At 44.2% G+C, this 15,080-nt stretch overlaps 1 protein-coding gene across 9 annotated transcripts in view; it reads left to right on the top strand.

The window, feature by feature from the left end:
• Window positions 1–384: 384 nt before the first annotated feature.
• LOC121603531 (cadherin-87A) overlaps window positions 385–15,080 on the top strand; it is a 133,932-nt gene continuing 119,236 nt past the window's right edge. For 2 of the 9 annotated variants that reach the window (XM_041932385.1, XM_041932374.1), the window contains exons 1-2: window positions 385–555; window positions 2,080–2,454. The gene's annotated coding sequence lies outside the window, so the exon portion shown is untranslated. Of the gene's footprint in view, window positions 658–789; window positions 1,432–2,036; window positions 2,455–15,080 lie in introns of those variants that run through there. The other 7 variants (XM_041932379.1, XM_041932377.1, XM_041932380.1 and 4 more) reach the window with 7 other exon arrangements.

The following is a 15,080-nucleotide window of genomic DNA, read 5'->3' as shown; positions in this document are numbered from 1 at the left end:
CGTAAATCGTACGGTGCTGGTGGTGTGCGTACACGGCACACAAATTGTTTGTTGCTGTATTCTCCATCATCTCCAGCATCGTCACCACAGCGAGGGAGAGCGAAAGAGAGAGAGAGAGAGAGAGAGAAAGAGAGAGAGAGAGAGAGAGAGAGAGAGAGAGAGAGAGAGAGAGAGAGAGAGAGAGAGAAAGAGATAGAGAGGGAGCGCTCCGGAAAGAAACTCCACAGGAAGGTCTGTAGCATAAAAAAACGCACCGAGTTTCAACCGACCTCCCTTGGCTGGTTGCCGTGCACGGACGGTCGTAGTGTGGATGGAGAAAAGTTGCCAAACAAGTTCCCTACGCTCGCTAACACCAACACCAATGGCACAGGTCTTCCGTCGTCTACGGTGCTTGTAGGGTGGCTGTGTAGCGACGCGTTCGCCACTACATCATCACTTTTAGGTCTACCGCGAACGGACGCGCGAGTGCGCGAGTGCATGCGCCACGGTCTGACGAAAAGAACCGGAATCCGGATCGTCGCTCTCGGCAGGGTGACTGGAGCAACGCGTAGAGTGGTAGGTGGCCGGCTCCCGGTGCGTTTGATCTGTGTACGAAAGGTGTGAGCAGGAAAACAAAAGCGATCAAGAAATCGTCAACCCTCCATGGCGTGACTCCGGGTGAGTGAGTGAAACGGAGAATCGATCTCGCTAACGCAGGCGAGAAACACACGAGTGAAAGGTTAGCGAAGAGAAAAGCAAACGTTTCAACAACAAAAAAAGTTCATTAAACCTTCAAATTTGGCGATTTAGCAGAGTGTTGGAAAAAGAGTGGGTTTCACCTTCACAATCAAATGAGCAATTGGTTGGTAAATTGCAAGCTGTCTCGAGTGTGCATGCACTCAAAAGTGCCCAAGTGTCCAATTACTGGTGCGGATAAATTGTTTAATGTGTGTTGTGCCGTTCGGTGTGGGATGTTGGTAGAATCAAGCTGGCCCAGTCAAAGGTCAGGAGGTGGTGCAGTTTGAGTGGAGCGATATTGGATCGTGTTCGTTTACTGGAGTAGTGAAGATCAACACTCCCCTTTCAAGTGATCGTGATCGATGGTAGAACCGCCATCCGCCGCGCATGTGAATAGGGCGAGATTCATTCGCAGCACCCGTGGCAGCTAGTCGGACGGGGCCTGGAGTCGGTCCATTTAAGTGGGTTGACCATGCTCGTTTCACCATCGTCTGTTTGTGTATCTGGTTTCTGTGAGTGTGTGTATGTGTGAGTGTGTTGGTGCAATAGTTGATTTGAGGCCTACGGCTACCATGTCCACACGGGTCTTGCAGAGGAGGTGGAAAAGTGATGCTGTGCCAAGGCAGTGACGCGTCAGGCGAGAAAAATCACGAAAAGAAAAGCCTTAAAAGTGTCTTCCAGCCTATGAAGTGTGTGTGGTGTTATATTTTACTTGTAAGCAATGAGAGGGAATATTAATAGAAAATAAAAGAAACAAGCATATACAGCGTATTTTTGATATTTTTTGGTCTTCGCTTCAAACCTTTTTTCACCCCTTTTTGGTCCCGTTCTAGCTGGTAGGGCAGCTCTCGGGTTCCAGCTTGCGTACGGGTTGAGGCGGGTTGCGTGCGTTTGTATTGGTAAGATCGCTGGGTTTTCTTCGCTGGAGTCTGCAAATGAGGGCCACCCGTTCCAAATCGGTCGCAGCGCAAGCGAATGAAGAGAAGAAGGAGGGCCCTACCTATCGTGTGGCGTTTCTTGAATTTCTCTGGATGGAATTTGGGCTAGTGGCAAAGTTGGGTTGTTAATTTTTTGTTATCCCCATTCACACCGAAATTAGCACATGAGAGCACATGATCATTGCTGGATTTGTAACGCTTGTTTTTTAACGGTTTTGAGTTGTTGCTGTGCTTGGTAAATAATTCAACATTTGATTGCATAACATTACCACTTAACAGGGTTTGAATGGATTGGCCTGAATAACGCCACGCCAATCAATCCCTGTAGAACATATACAGATTTAGATATCTATGTGATTCTTCAACGTCTTGCGTTGAAAGCTGTTACAAGTTGCAATGCGTTGCAGTTCGGTAACGGAAGCAGTTTGGTATTTTGCAGACACCAGCACCAACACTGTTGCACCACGTTTGCCATCACTTTAATGCAGCGAAACCGTAACCATTGCCTATACCCACCAACCGGAGGCTGAAGTGAAGTGTGAATAAGACAAAAGCGTTCGTTTGTCTTTCCGACCCTCTAAGGTGGTGTCGCTTGTGGAGGCAGGTAGTGAAGGAAGCGAACGGAGTGCAGTGTAAAGGTTCTGCTGGGCGGTGTACAGTGAAAACGGAAAGAAGAAACCATTCACCAGTTTGTTTCACCAGAGGTCTTAGCCGCAGCGAGGTCACAGCAGTGTCTTCTCAAGCAAAACACGCTACCGCCGGTAGTTGGACTGAGAAAATTTTACCCACCAACGGAACGGTAAGTACGCTTTATTTTCACACCCCATGCCCGAAGAATGTGCTTTCCTGGTGGGCTTCTCACCCCATCGCGTGGGAGCTGTCCGCCAGCAGCTCGGCCTAGGCAAGCCAACCCATTCCATGACGGCATGATGAGCCGCATAGAATTAGACAGTGTCCCCCAGTTACCGTGGCCTTAACATCCAGCACCAAACAATTGCCGTGCCTGATTGCCACCGGTGCTGGTGAAGTTGGAGAAGAAAATTGAAAGTTTCCGTCACCCGGCGAACTTTTGATTTTGGGGAGGGAACGGGCCAACCCAAAACCGTACGCGGCAGGCACCCAATTTGAAATTCATTCACTGGGAAGCTGATTTCATATTCAAGTGGAAAACTTTGGCCATGGTTGTGTGGGACTTGTGGGTAAGTTACACACGGTTATGAGTTGGTGTAGGTTTGTGTAGGGAAAAAGGTAGTGGGCAAAGGAATTTTGGAGGAACATTAACCTATTAAAATAGTCACAAAAAGACCTTACTATCTGTACTAGGTGTCTATAAAGAATACAAGAGCGTTTTACATTTAAATGGCTTATTTTGTAACTCTTGATGGACTGGTAATGTCGATTTTTGATTCGATAGCAAGAGTATTCCATGCGCTTACATTGTTAACTGGTTTCAAGGCCTTCCAGGAGGATTCAAATAGGAAAAGATATCGCAATTTTTGAACTATTGATATACGCACAATAAGATTGTCACAGTCAGAGCATAAAGCTATTTTTGAAATTATAGTTTTTTTTTTAAATTTATTAAATTGAATAGAATTTAAAAGTGTATTATTATTTCTCTAAACTAAACAAATTTTTCGGGCCAGTCTGGTGGTACAGTCGTCAACTCGTACGACTTAACAACATGGCCGTCATGGGTTCAAGTCCCGAATAGACCGTGCTCCCATACGTAGGACTGACTATCCTGCTATGGCAACAATAAGTCAATGAAAGCCAAGCTCACTTCACTAGTGGGTACAGGCAGGCCTTGACCGACAGCGGTTGTTGTGCCAAAGAAGAAGAAGAAGAAACAAAATTTTAATTTAAATGCTGTTAGGAACCAGTGTGATTCTGTTCCAAAGGCTTTCATCGAAAATAGAATTGATGAATATCATTATTTGTATTCATTTTTGATAAGATCATATATTCAGAAAGCAGGGGATGACCGTTTATATCCACACAGCACATTTTCTCCAGCTTTAGATTCATTTTTGATCCCTTGATTTTATCGATGAAAACGCACAAAATCGTACAAAAAAACGTCCCCAAATTGGAATGGTTACCCCCATTGTTGACCAAAAAAACTTTCTCTCGCATAAACATACCGTTCTTCTTGAACCTTTCATAACACTGCCAAAGAAAGCCGGCTTTATGCTAACACCGGTCAAACGATTTTCCACGGGCGGCAAGCGGAAAGACCACCTTTCCGCTTTGTAGATCTGTTAGCTTGTGAGAACACCAAAACACAATCGTACCGGCTCGTGATCGGCGGGATGGCCTTAATTGATGGCAACTGCCTCGCTGAAAATGCGATCGTCACCATTGAACGAATCACATTCTAATGAACAAACTTTCTTTCGGTTTCGGTTTGATTTGTCACAGCTGTACACAATGCTAGGTGCCCTCCCCCCCTTTGTCACAACAGCACGCAATGAATGGACTGGCAGTTTGCGACCGATGCCAGTTATCCGTTGGAGTGTGGCTGCATTGGGTGAAAGAAGTGCTAGATCAAACTGATTTACATTTTGATTGAGCTGCCAGCTTCCCGTTGATGGCAAAACTCGTTAAGAAAGCTGTCCATCTCAAAAAGCGGGAGAGTAATGGGAGGTTCACCCCTCTACAGTGTGTGTGTGTGTTTCACACGCATTTTCAGTTTTTTATTCTCTCGATTTCCCTCCTTCCCCTACCGTTGACGTCTTCCAGTGGTTGATTGAAGCGTTTAATTTCGCCTTTTCAAATGCGCCAAACACATACACACAAAAAAACTCTACTTTCGCACAGCAAATGCGTTCTTTTTAACGTCAGCACTCTTTTAACGTTTTTTAACGTTTGAAAAAAAGCACTCTTTGAAATTTGTTTGTTGCTTTCCAGGCCCTATCCGGTGGTGCAGCGACAGCACACTCAGTCAGTCGAGTGCGGGAAGTATATGCAGAGAACAAACGTCACAAAAATTAAAACAGTGTGTTGTGGCTGTTTGAAATATTGGTGCAACAATTGTTTCTCTGCAAGCTGCAAGCATTTCGTTGCACTGTTTTCCGCTTTTTTTGTAAACCAAAGTTTTTGTAAAACACGATCTTAACGATGTTGGTTTTAAAACGCATGGTAAGGGGGTAAATGTAACTCGCTTTCTTCTATTCCGCCGAGACAGCACAACTGGCAACTCTCGAAATCAGACAAGGGTAAGTGTGGCGGTAACTTGACCGCCTTATTTTATTTTTTGCTCAACACCCGTTACCAGATCATGCTCGCTGTTGCTTCCCAAGAAGCGGTTGGATGATGATAACTACAGAAGGCAAACAATGGCAAAAAAAGAAAGGACGTTCGCGCCATCAGCCAGAATAGAGCCAAGCACCAGCAAAATGGTGTTTGGTGTGAATGTATGAAAGCTGGCAAAAGATGGAACAGCGCAAACATTACAATTGTGAACTACACCCGGGAATAGAGGGACACTGTTCTTTGCAGAAGTAGCCTCGGTGGGTCCTTCTTCTCCGTCGGAATAGCGCACAGTGGTGTAGCGTCTGAATTACAATCCGAATTTATTGTAGCGATATGTTGTTGTTTCCTCCCGATTTTCTCCCAACAGTAGGGCGGCAAGTGCATCAGCTGGCTTGCCAGCAATTCGTTTAGTGAATGGGACGCCACAACCAAAGACACGTCGCCATCGCAACACTTGCTTGCAATCATGGCTGTGTTGGTAGTAGCTGTGTTGCAACAGGAAGGGAAAGTAGCAAATATAAATGGTACCAACAGCCAAGAGATAAAAAAGAAACAAGAACAATGAACAAGTGTAGCGTTTACAGTGGGTAAATACAATTTTCAGCTTCGATGAGTTGTTGGGCACTTTCGTATAAAATGAACGATAAGAACATTCGATGAATTCTTTACAGTGGGTGGCGGTTGAGAAAGCACGCTTGGATTGTGTTTTAATTATGATTTTATTTGTTTACATTTTTGTGCTTATCATTTAGTAATGGATTGGGTTATCTATTTACAATGTGTATTTTATTAATTTCTTCTAAAACCTAGATATCTCGATTGTTATTGATTTTAGAATGGTGGTAAATGGTACTTTAATAATCTTCAATATGGTTTATTAGCCATGATAATAGGATATTAATTTCTTAAGAAACGTCTATAAACAAAGCCATGCATTTGTAGAATCAAAGATGCATCGCCTGGTAAGCTATAAAGACATCTTCTCGAATGTCATTTAAAATTAACAAAAATGCAACAGCGTATCTGTTGTGGTCAATATAGGTTGGGCAGCCTTTATGCGACAACCTTTGCTTAGTGATACATTCATCGGCATAAGAATGTATTTCCCTAATGAAAATGGATGTACAACCTTCAATCCAAATTTCATGCAATTTTGATTCATTTCATATTGCTTTCCACTTCATCTGTTGATGTATGTTGGGAACGATTATGAAATGGATAAGGGGAAGTCATCGCGATGAAGAGTTTGTCATCGGTTGCTGATGCATGCACGAACAATACATGAATACATGAATTTTGTAACAGAATGACTCGAGATTGATATATGGGAAGTGAGAAACCATGTAATGCTAGTTTGAGTAGAGATTGGAAAACGATGCTGGTGTGGATACATTTTATTGAATGTACGAGGCTTACACAGCTTGTAAAATTGTAAGTGTTTTTGAATCAATGAAATGCAAACAAGTATCGGAAACGGAGGGAGTTCATGGCAACGAATGCGTTGACAGGAAGTGAAACAAGTTCAAAATTCGCTACGAAAACGAATCATTTATGGTTTTGCTGTGTTCAAATGTCCAGCCCAAAAAGGCTACCCTTCTTCGACCGATCGACCGATAAATCCAATTGTCCGAGCGGCTAGCCTCCGACGAAGCAAAACAAACCTTGCCCACACGGTCGAGCCAATTGCAAATGGGGGGACCGGGCACCGTACGGTAGCAGTAAAGGTTTAAGAACCGGTGTATCATAAATTCACAACGATAATTCGTCCCCATGGTGCTCTTTCGCTCGGTGCCTCGGTTTCGGGTTCGTTCACATCCTTAAGCGCTAGTCAAATCCTTAAATCCCTTCTTAAGGCAGTATTGTTTCACCGCTGCCTGGCTGTGCACGACAGTTCCGGCAGCACACAAAAAACAGAGACGTATCCACTAGCGTCGAAGCTTCGCCTATCAATAGGGTGCGCCTAGCGGTGCGAAGAAGCCGACAAATTGGGATTCCTCATCGTATTTATGATTGCTCACAAATCATATGTTGAACCGAATTTATTTCCCTAGCCTCTCCCACTGTGCTGTTTTCGTTCCGTTCCGCATCCGTACAAATTCCGTTGAAATGTCGAGCTCGAAGCAAAGGTGGTTGCGGTGTGCTTGTGTGATGTGTACCTTTGTGTGTGTGTGTGTGTGTGTGTGTGTGTGTGTGTGTGTGTGTGTGTGTGTGTGTGTGTGTGGTGTGTGTGTGTGTGTGTGTGTGTGTGTGTGTATGTTTACGTATCCTGCCATATGAGGAAATATTTCATCGGAAGAGCAGCTGAAAGATCACATTTGGGGGCTTTTTTCCCAGGATTTGCATAGGTTATTGGCCGGTCGGTGTTCTGTGAAAGGCTACTCTCCTCGGCATCAGTTGCTAAGCTAGTTGGCTACTTTTACCGCTGTTTTGATGTGGATCTGTATCGGAAAAGTTCTCGGCCAACCCAAAAAACACACATACATACACAGGACGTATCCATGCAGCACAGGGTGTATGGTTCGTTAGCTTCTCCAGGGCAAATCACCCGGAAGCTGCTCGGGCCGATCGGTACGTACAGATAATAAACGGTATCATTATGCCCATTCAAATTAGGGAAATTATGGGCTTTTTTTCCGAGGACCCAAACATTCCGCAACGGTTACGGAAACTTTTTGGTCTAGATTTGGAAAAGGGCAACACAAGAGATGGAGGAAAAGGCAGACATGTATACTGTGAAAAAATATCCCTTTTTCTCTGAGTGTTCATCCTTCCAATCCTGGGGCCCAATCCTTCGAATGGGAACAAACAGGCACGTTTCGGACAAAACGTTTCATCCGGTAAGAATTTACCGAAGCACACCAGCCGTGATGTCGGAAGCATAGCAACAAATTTATTCACAACAGTAACAGTGACTATTACTGTGGGCATCTACAGCTTTGGAGTTTTGGGGAAAAATATCAATTACAAAATAATGATCATCCGTGAAAGGATTGTTCATCTGAAGTTAGTGAATGTTCAGGATATATTGGGTGTATAAAGTGCAGTTCTTCTTAATTTGGGACCAATAAAGTACAAAACAGAGCTTGATCATGAAGTTCATATTAGGCGCTTTAGCTGGTATTTGTGGTAATACTAAATGGAATTATCTTAAGCAATACGGCCGTTTTGGATCGTCCCTCATGGATAAAACTGAAAATATTTAAACCATGGATAGTCAAAGCATTCAAAAGGGAATAGCAATGCAATGAAGACTTAAAAATTGGTTAACTGTAAACATAACCAACAAATTTTATTTATTGAACACAAAACATCATTGAACACAAGCTAGATTTGTCCATTTTTCCGCTTGAGGCACTGTATCTCTGTTTTAAATGGATCGCATCATAATCAGTATCAAATTTAAACATTTTCTCCACATACACCATTTACAAATCAAACAAATGAAATTATTTTTCCAACGAATCACATCACACCGGAACAATGTGTTGCTAACGGCCACGTGCATTCGTGGATTTAAATGTTTATCCCTAAATTCTTTCCACCCCGGAAACGGTCCCTAAGAAGCGCACAGACATTTTTGCGTCCAATTTGTTTGTCCCTGCTGGTTTTCTATTTGCTCGCTTTTGCCGATTCATTTCTTTCTTCCGCCGGATGAAGCCTTAAACCTCTGCGGCGACCCAAAATTCCGATACATTCCCTTTTTCCCGTCCCGTCCGCCATAAAAACCCCAAAACCGACCGAGCTGCCTCCTGATCGGTACGAATGCAAACAACAAAGAAAAACATTCTTCACCGAGGGATAGAAAACGCTTCCGATGCTTCCCTTCGTGCTCACGAGCCAGACCCTTCGATTCGTGAGAATGTTTTTCCCGTTCGTGCTGGAAAGCTGGGGTAGCTTCCGGGATGCTTCTCGCATCGCCCAAACACTGGGGAACGGATTCGAACGATTTTTGGAATGTCGAATTGGATTTTCTGACCCATCGTTTTTGCCCCAGTGTGGCCGGCTGTGGTTGTACCCAGAAGACCTGCGATACTGCGCTCCGGAAAGGACATTCACCAAAGGGTCGTTGCGTTTTGCGTTTCGTGCGGCTCGGCACGAGTGGGCTGGGGATTTGGGTTTTGCCGAAGAATTTGACCAATGAGCCTCTACGGTACAGTGGGATACCATACGTGTCGAGGTAGGGGACACGGAGTGGCAGAATCAAACAAGGCTAAAAAATAGGGAAAGAAATAGGGTCTCTTTTTCTTCTCGATTCAGACGTCCTCCTGCGCGGAACGGTTTACGCGACACACGAAAGCGTACTCGCGGAAACAATTGTTTCCTAGTGGGAATGAGTTAATCCGTGGAAAACGAATGCTTTCGATTACGATTGCAGTGTGATGACAGAAATGTGTTTTGGAAGATGAAGGGGCCGGTTTTAAGTCTATTTTTTGTTGTGTCTTACTTTCCCCCCCCGCTGGTACGATGATGATGTGTGCGCACCGGTAAACTGAGTTTGCAAAGCTGTTCACCCAATTGCATACTAATGCGCTTTCGCGTAAGAACGGTATTGTGTTGTTTTTTCGTGCTCGGCAAAATGTATTGTGCGTACGGGTTGAACCGTGCGGACTCAGAGTGGTGATGCAATTGTTCCTGGGGGGGAAAATGGCGATGAGTACAAAACAAGTAAACCTGTTCGGTCGAATGTGACGCGTTGGGTGGAGATTTTCAGACCTTTCGAATGAGAGATTTTTTGGAAAGAAACCATGTAAGGCTTGATGCCATACATCTCAATTTTATGTCTGTTTGTACTTCTTTTAGGTTATCTCAGTATAGTGACAACCAGGGTTTACTTGTTTGGTTCGCATTTCTGACAGTAAAGTGATGGTTAAAATATTTAAAAAGAGACAAAGGGTTCGGTTATGAATAAACGATGAGATATTTTTATTTCACATATGGTGTTGGCACGATATCTACCTCGTGTAGATCAGCAGCCGTAATGTTTATAAAACAACGAGCTGTCAAGGACAGCTCGAATAATATACGAATAAAGCACCAGATGGCGCTGTAAAACAGATAAGGACAAAAAGATATCCCAAAGGCGAAACAGCTAGATTATCAAAAATAGGGCCAATTAGGATAAAGTTCGGCAGCGGTCGCGAAATAGGGTCAAATGCGTTCAAGACTGATCAGCTGTTCGTAAAAATAGGCGCCATCGAGAATGTTAGGCCAGTAGCAAAAGTCAATCGACCGAAGAAAGACTAATTTTTAAACTGAGCAAATACATATTATATACAAACAAGCCAGTTCTAAGAAAGTCTATCCAGCTACTCACCAAATTGTTACCAGGCGTAACAACATATGGCTTTCGATACTTATTGTGTACCACGCCGCCGGACGGTCAATACGAGGCTTGAACCCATGACGGGCATGTATCCATTGAACTCTTTCAATGTCCGTTTTAGATATTATCCTACTCCAATGGATAATTTAATTGCCTCCCGTTAAATGCGACGTTGTTCTTTATCTAAACATTGTATGTATATATTTTATCTCTTTTCCATCTTATTTGATACATGGACTCTAGGCCAGCCTTAACCTCTAATGAGTTAATTGTTAATTGAGCTATCAATGGCTTAATTGTATTATTCATAGCAGTGTAGATAGTCCTCCTTATAGTACTTGGGTCCACACATACTTTTATCAAAAGATCTGAATGTTACTATTAAGTAAGTGTATACTTTGATTCCATATCGTATCGCGTATGCAAAAATGCTTCCCAATGTGCGTACTGGATATCCACTACACCTGCATATGTGTTTCATAGTTTTCACAATAACAAAAAACCATCAATGTGTCACCTGTACCATTCCTGTAGGGAAAATAGACTTTCATTTTGGACAACAGGTGTATCATAACCCATCGGTGACCCACTTTAGCCACTACCGACAGCATACACAACGATAGCCCGGCGTCACCTGCGTCCCATCGCATCACCATGTGTCTCAAACGAATCTGATCTTCGAGATGCATCCTGATGGTCACTAGCCGATCGCAACGAATTCCTTCAGCAGTGGAGCCGGTTTTTTACGTTTCGTTTTCATTCGTTCCAGTTCCGTTTCGTCCAAAAACCGGCACCATTATCATCGCCCGAAACCGGAACACAGTAATGCCGGTTACTATTACCGGTTTCCTCATCACAAGTCCAGCACCTAACTGGATGCCTGGATATAAACACACACACACACACACACACACACACACACACACACACACACACACACACACACACACACACACACACACACACACACACACACACACACACACACACACACACACACACACACACACACACACACACACACACACACACACACACACACACACACACACACACACACACACACACACACACACACACACACACACACACACACACACACACACACACACACACACACACACACACACACACACACACACACACACACATCAAAAAAGGTCAGCATGTATACACGTGGCCAGAGAAAGGAGATAATTTTCCCGAGCTTATTCCGGGCATGGCGCATTGAAGAGAAGAGCAAAAACAAAACAAAAAAATACCGGCGTTGATTATATAGTTTTGTTTTTGGCACATTCCCTACCAACACACATGCTGGTGCAATCGCTAAAGCCCGTAGGGCTGGAATGGTGGATTAAAAAAAAACAGTAGCAGAAGCGCACCGAACCGCTGCCGCTGTCAGCTGGCTAGCGGTAGTGGTTCAAACAGTTTTGACACACTTCGGTAAGGTCGGTTTTGCGGTGCATTGTTGCGATGGGAATGGCAGTTCAGTTACGACTGCAGTTACGAGGAGAAAGGAAGTGGCGCGGGTACGTTGCAATACACACTGTACGCTGTTTCATGCCGGGTGCACATTGAAACGTTGACGATATGATATGTACGTATGATGTTTCTTTCGTACGGCATCCGTCTGCTTCCATTATATTCCTGTATAATCCGCTTAAAACACAAATGTCTTTTATTAATATTCATACGCGTAAAACTTGATACGACAAACTTTGCCCGCTCTTTCTCTCTCTCACGCTGTCTCAGTCTGTGTGATTAAGATAGTTTCCTTTGCTGTACAGCTGTTTGCCATTGGAATGCTGTTGGAAACTGTTCGCTTCGCAGCACAATGTTCTGCATTCCGTATTTATCTTTCTGCACAACAAAGCGCACCGAAGCAGCATCCATCCTTTGGTGGTATAATTTAGCGCATTGCATAACGCCCACCCGCTCCGACAGCTGACTAAACAGTCGTACCGAGTGCGGGCAATCCGGCACAACGTGTTCCGCTGGATATTGTGCGGGACGTTGTCCTGGCGCGTAGAAAATTAGTGGAAAAGGTGGACCGGATTGCTATGAAATTAATTTCTTAAAATCGCAACTGCCAAACCGGTAGCCCCTAGCCGGCTCGTACCGGTGGGCTCTATTCCCTTTTGCTCGCCTGGCGGGCTCGTGCGAGCGTGCGTACTGCTGAATCTAGCCTTCGAAGCTATAGAAAATAAGGCAGAAGGTTCGTTCCTTTGGATTTAAGCAGCTTTTTATTCGGCCGTGTTGGCATCTCTTGTAGATGTACATTCACCAACCCGGCCTGGGGGCCGGGGGAGCGTTTGCAGTGGGTGTGTTTGCTTCCTTTCGTACTAAAACGCTTCCGGGGTTGTTTGAATGGTAGATGAAATTTAATTTCCGCTGCAGAATAAACTAAACATCTCGTTTTCCAGTCCGCTGCGGAGAATGCGTTTTTGTTCAATCTCAGAATGCGGCACATCTTGGAATGGCTATTAATCTAGTGACTGTGCAAAGAAGATGACGATGTTCAAGGTTTATTAGAAATCTTATGCAAACAAGTGCTTTTTAAGAAAATCTAAAATTGGCAAGGCCACTGTTATAATATTCCAAAACTTCAAACATGTTAGTGCTTGGATATTATTTTACTAAGGTCTGGGATGTATTGAGCATTAACTCTAGGAAACCGATGTTTAGGTAGTTCTCTTCCAGGATTGAGAAAAATTTAAGAAATAGTTCGAGGAATGAATACAGTTTATGACATGGACAGAAAACCAGTTCCAGGATCGATAAAAATAACAAGATAGCAACAAGAGAAAACCTCAAACAATGTGATCAAGTAGAGTCGCCTGGAGTGGTTGGAATTATATTATTGGAACGTTTTAAACAAATTTTTAAACATTTTTTGTTTCACCAGTTAGTATTTGAACAGTCCAATTCGCTTAACCTGGTCATTTTGCTCCAACTTCCCTGTTTGTGTTGGTTTTGTGCTGGAAACGCAAAACGCACTGATAAGGGGCTGCCACCCATTAAACAAGTCAGTATGTAATGCGTTGGGATTTGAGAATCGTTTTTTACTATACCAACTTTTAAATATTTTGATAACGCCTACCAGGCACACAGATAATCGGTACGGTAACCAGCGGGAGCGTTCTAGAACCAACCATTGATGACGGGGCTGTGTCGTCTCATTTGTCATACCACACAAACAACCCACCGCCCAATCCCGTGACATACTTTGTAATGTGTACAAAGTCACAATAATGGTAAGCTGCAAACCAAAACAATAAATGCAAAGCACTCAATTATCTTGCCTGCGTCGAAGCTGCAAGCTGCGATTGCCAAAAGAGCGCCACAGTTCGGCAAACCAGTTGTTGCGCCACGATAAACCTCGTATCCTCGCCACTATCTTCGGAGCAATATTCCGATTGACATGATTTATTTGTGGTCGAGATTCAACGCTCCAGTCTCGTTTTCAATTCCCCTGTTGTGCATCTTCCTCCTACCGTGCTTGTTCGCATGTCACTCTTTTGCATAATGCTTTAACTCTTTACTCTATACCCCAAAACACGACCTCCAGTACTGGGGCGCGTAAATCTTATTGGTCTCGCCCGGTGTGCCCGTCGCTGTGCAGGGAAATTGCATTGTACCGAAAATCGGTGCCAAAAGCACGGGTAAGCAAGTGTTTCGTTTGCTCGCCGAACCGGAATGACAACGTGCTTGGCTAAGGGTTTTGGGCAAAAGAAAATTGATGATATTTATAATGGATCTAGGTGCAGAGACCGCACGGTGGAGGAAGGGTAATGGCAGATCAGTTGCAGTTGCTTGATTTTGCGAAAAAAAAACCCTCTGCTGGTGTGCGGCTCAGATTCAATTGTACTCACTTGACCCACCGCCCGAGAAGGAAGTTTAGAGTTGTGCATTAAACTGTAAAAGAAACTCTTGTGCTGGTTTTGGTTTTGGGCATAAGGACGTGCTTTTCTAGGACGTTCATACCAGAAACGTATTAATAGTTATGATTTCTTTTTCGGTCACTTCGCAAACGTTGAAAGTGGTCGTCGCAATGGAAGTGCAAGTCGGTCGGAGTGCATTTTTTTTGTCTCCAGTCATTTCATTTCCGGCTACAGGAAATCGCACTTTCGGGCCCGCATTTCTTCGTCCGGTATGAGTTATCCTTCCGGCTCACCGTTCGACCGGGGGGTTTGTATTGGGCCGCAGAAACTTGGTGCAGCTTTGCGACCGCGCGGAAAACGCTGCTGAAGGGACAATTTTTCCGCGTGAAGTAACAACTGCATGCCCGGAACGTAATCCGATTGTTTTGGCAATCTAACAACATTTCGGCTTTGCTTCTTGGTAGTGGTATTATGGTGCTGCTACCGTCGGCTGTTGGTATAATGCTCTTGGAATGGGTTGGCCCTAGGTAAGTTTACATGTCCTGTATATTTTTGACTCTAGTGTCTTGTGTGTGGTTTTTCGTTTGCCAGTTGGAGTGAGCTGGACAATTATTGCAGTGTAACGAAAGTGGTGGAAAAGCGAAGCGACAGAGGACAAGAGACACAGTATGAAACGTGCACTTGTGCTGAAGTTGCCAGCTCTGCAGTTACAACTTTGCTAAGCTTTAAAAGCATTGGAAAGTCGTGTGTACTCAACCGTACTTTTACCCTTGCGACAAGAATAAAAACTTTCGCCCGGCACTCTAACGCCGCGCCGACGAGCAGGGACGTGCTGAAGCACACGAAACATTACGAAATGAGACACAACCACCGGTACCGGATCGTTACTCCCCAAATGTCAGAAACGATCAAACTCCGGTCCCGGAAAGTACAGCCGCTGAGGGAGGTGGTGGCTTGTAGAATGGG

The sequence above is a fragment of the Anopheles merus genome, chromosome 2R (assembly GCF_017562075.2).
Source record: "Anopheles merus strain MAF chromosome 2R, AmerM5.1, whole genome shotgun sequence".
In the NCBI taxonomy this organism is placed as follows: Eukaryota; Metazoa; Arthropoda; class Insecta; order Diptera; family Culicidae; genus Anopheles; species Anopheles merus.
This window is presented reverse-complemented; position numbering and strand designations above follow the sequence as displayed.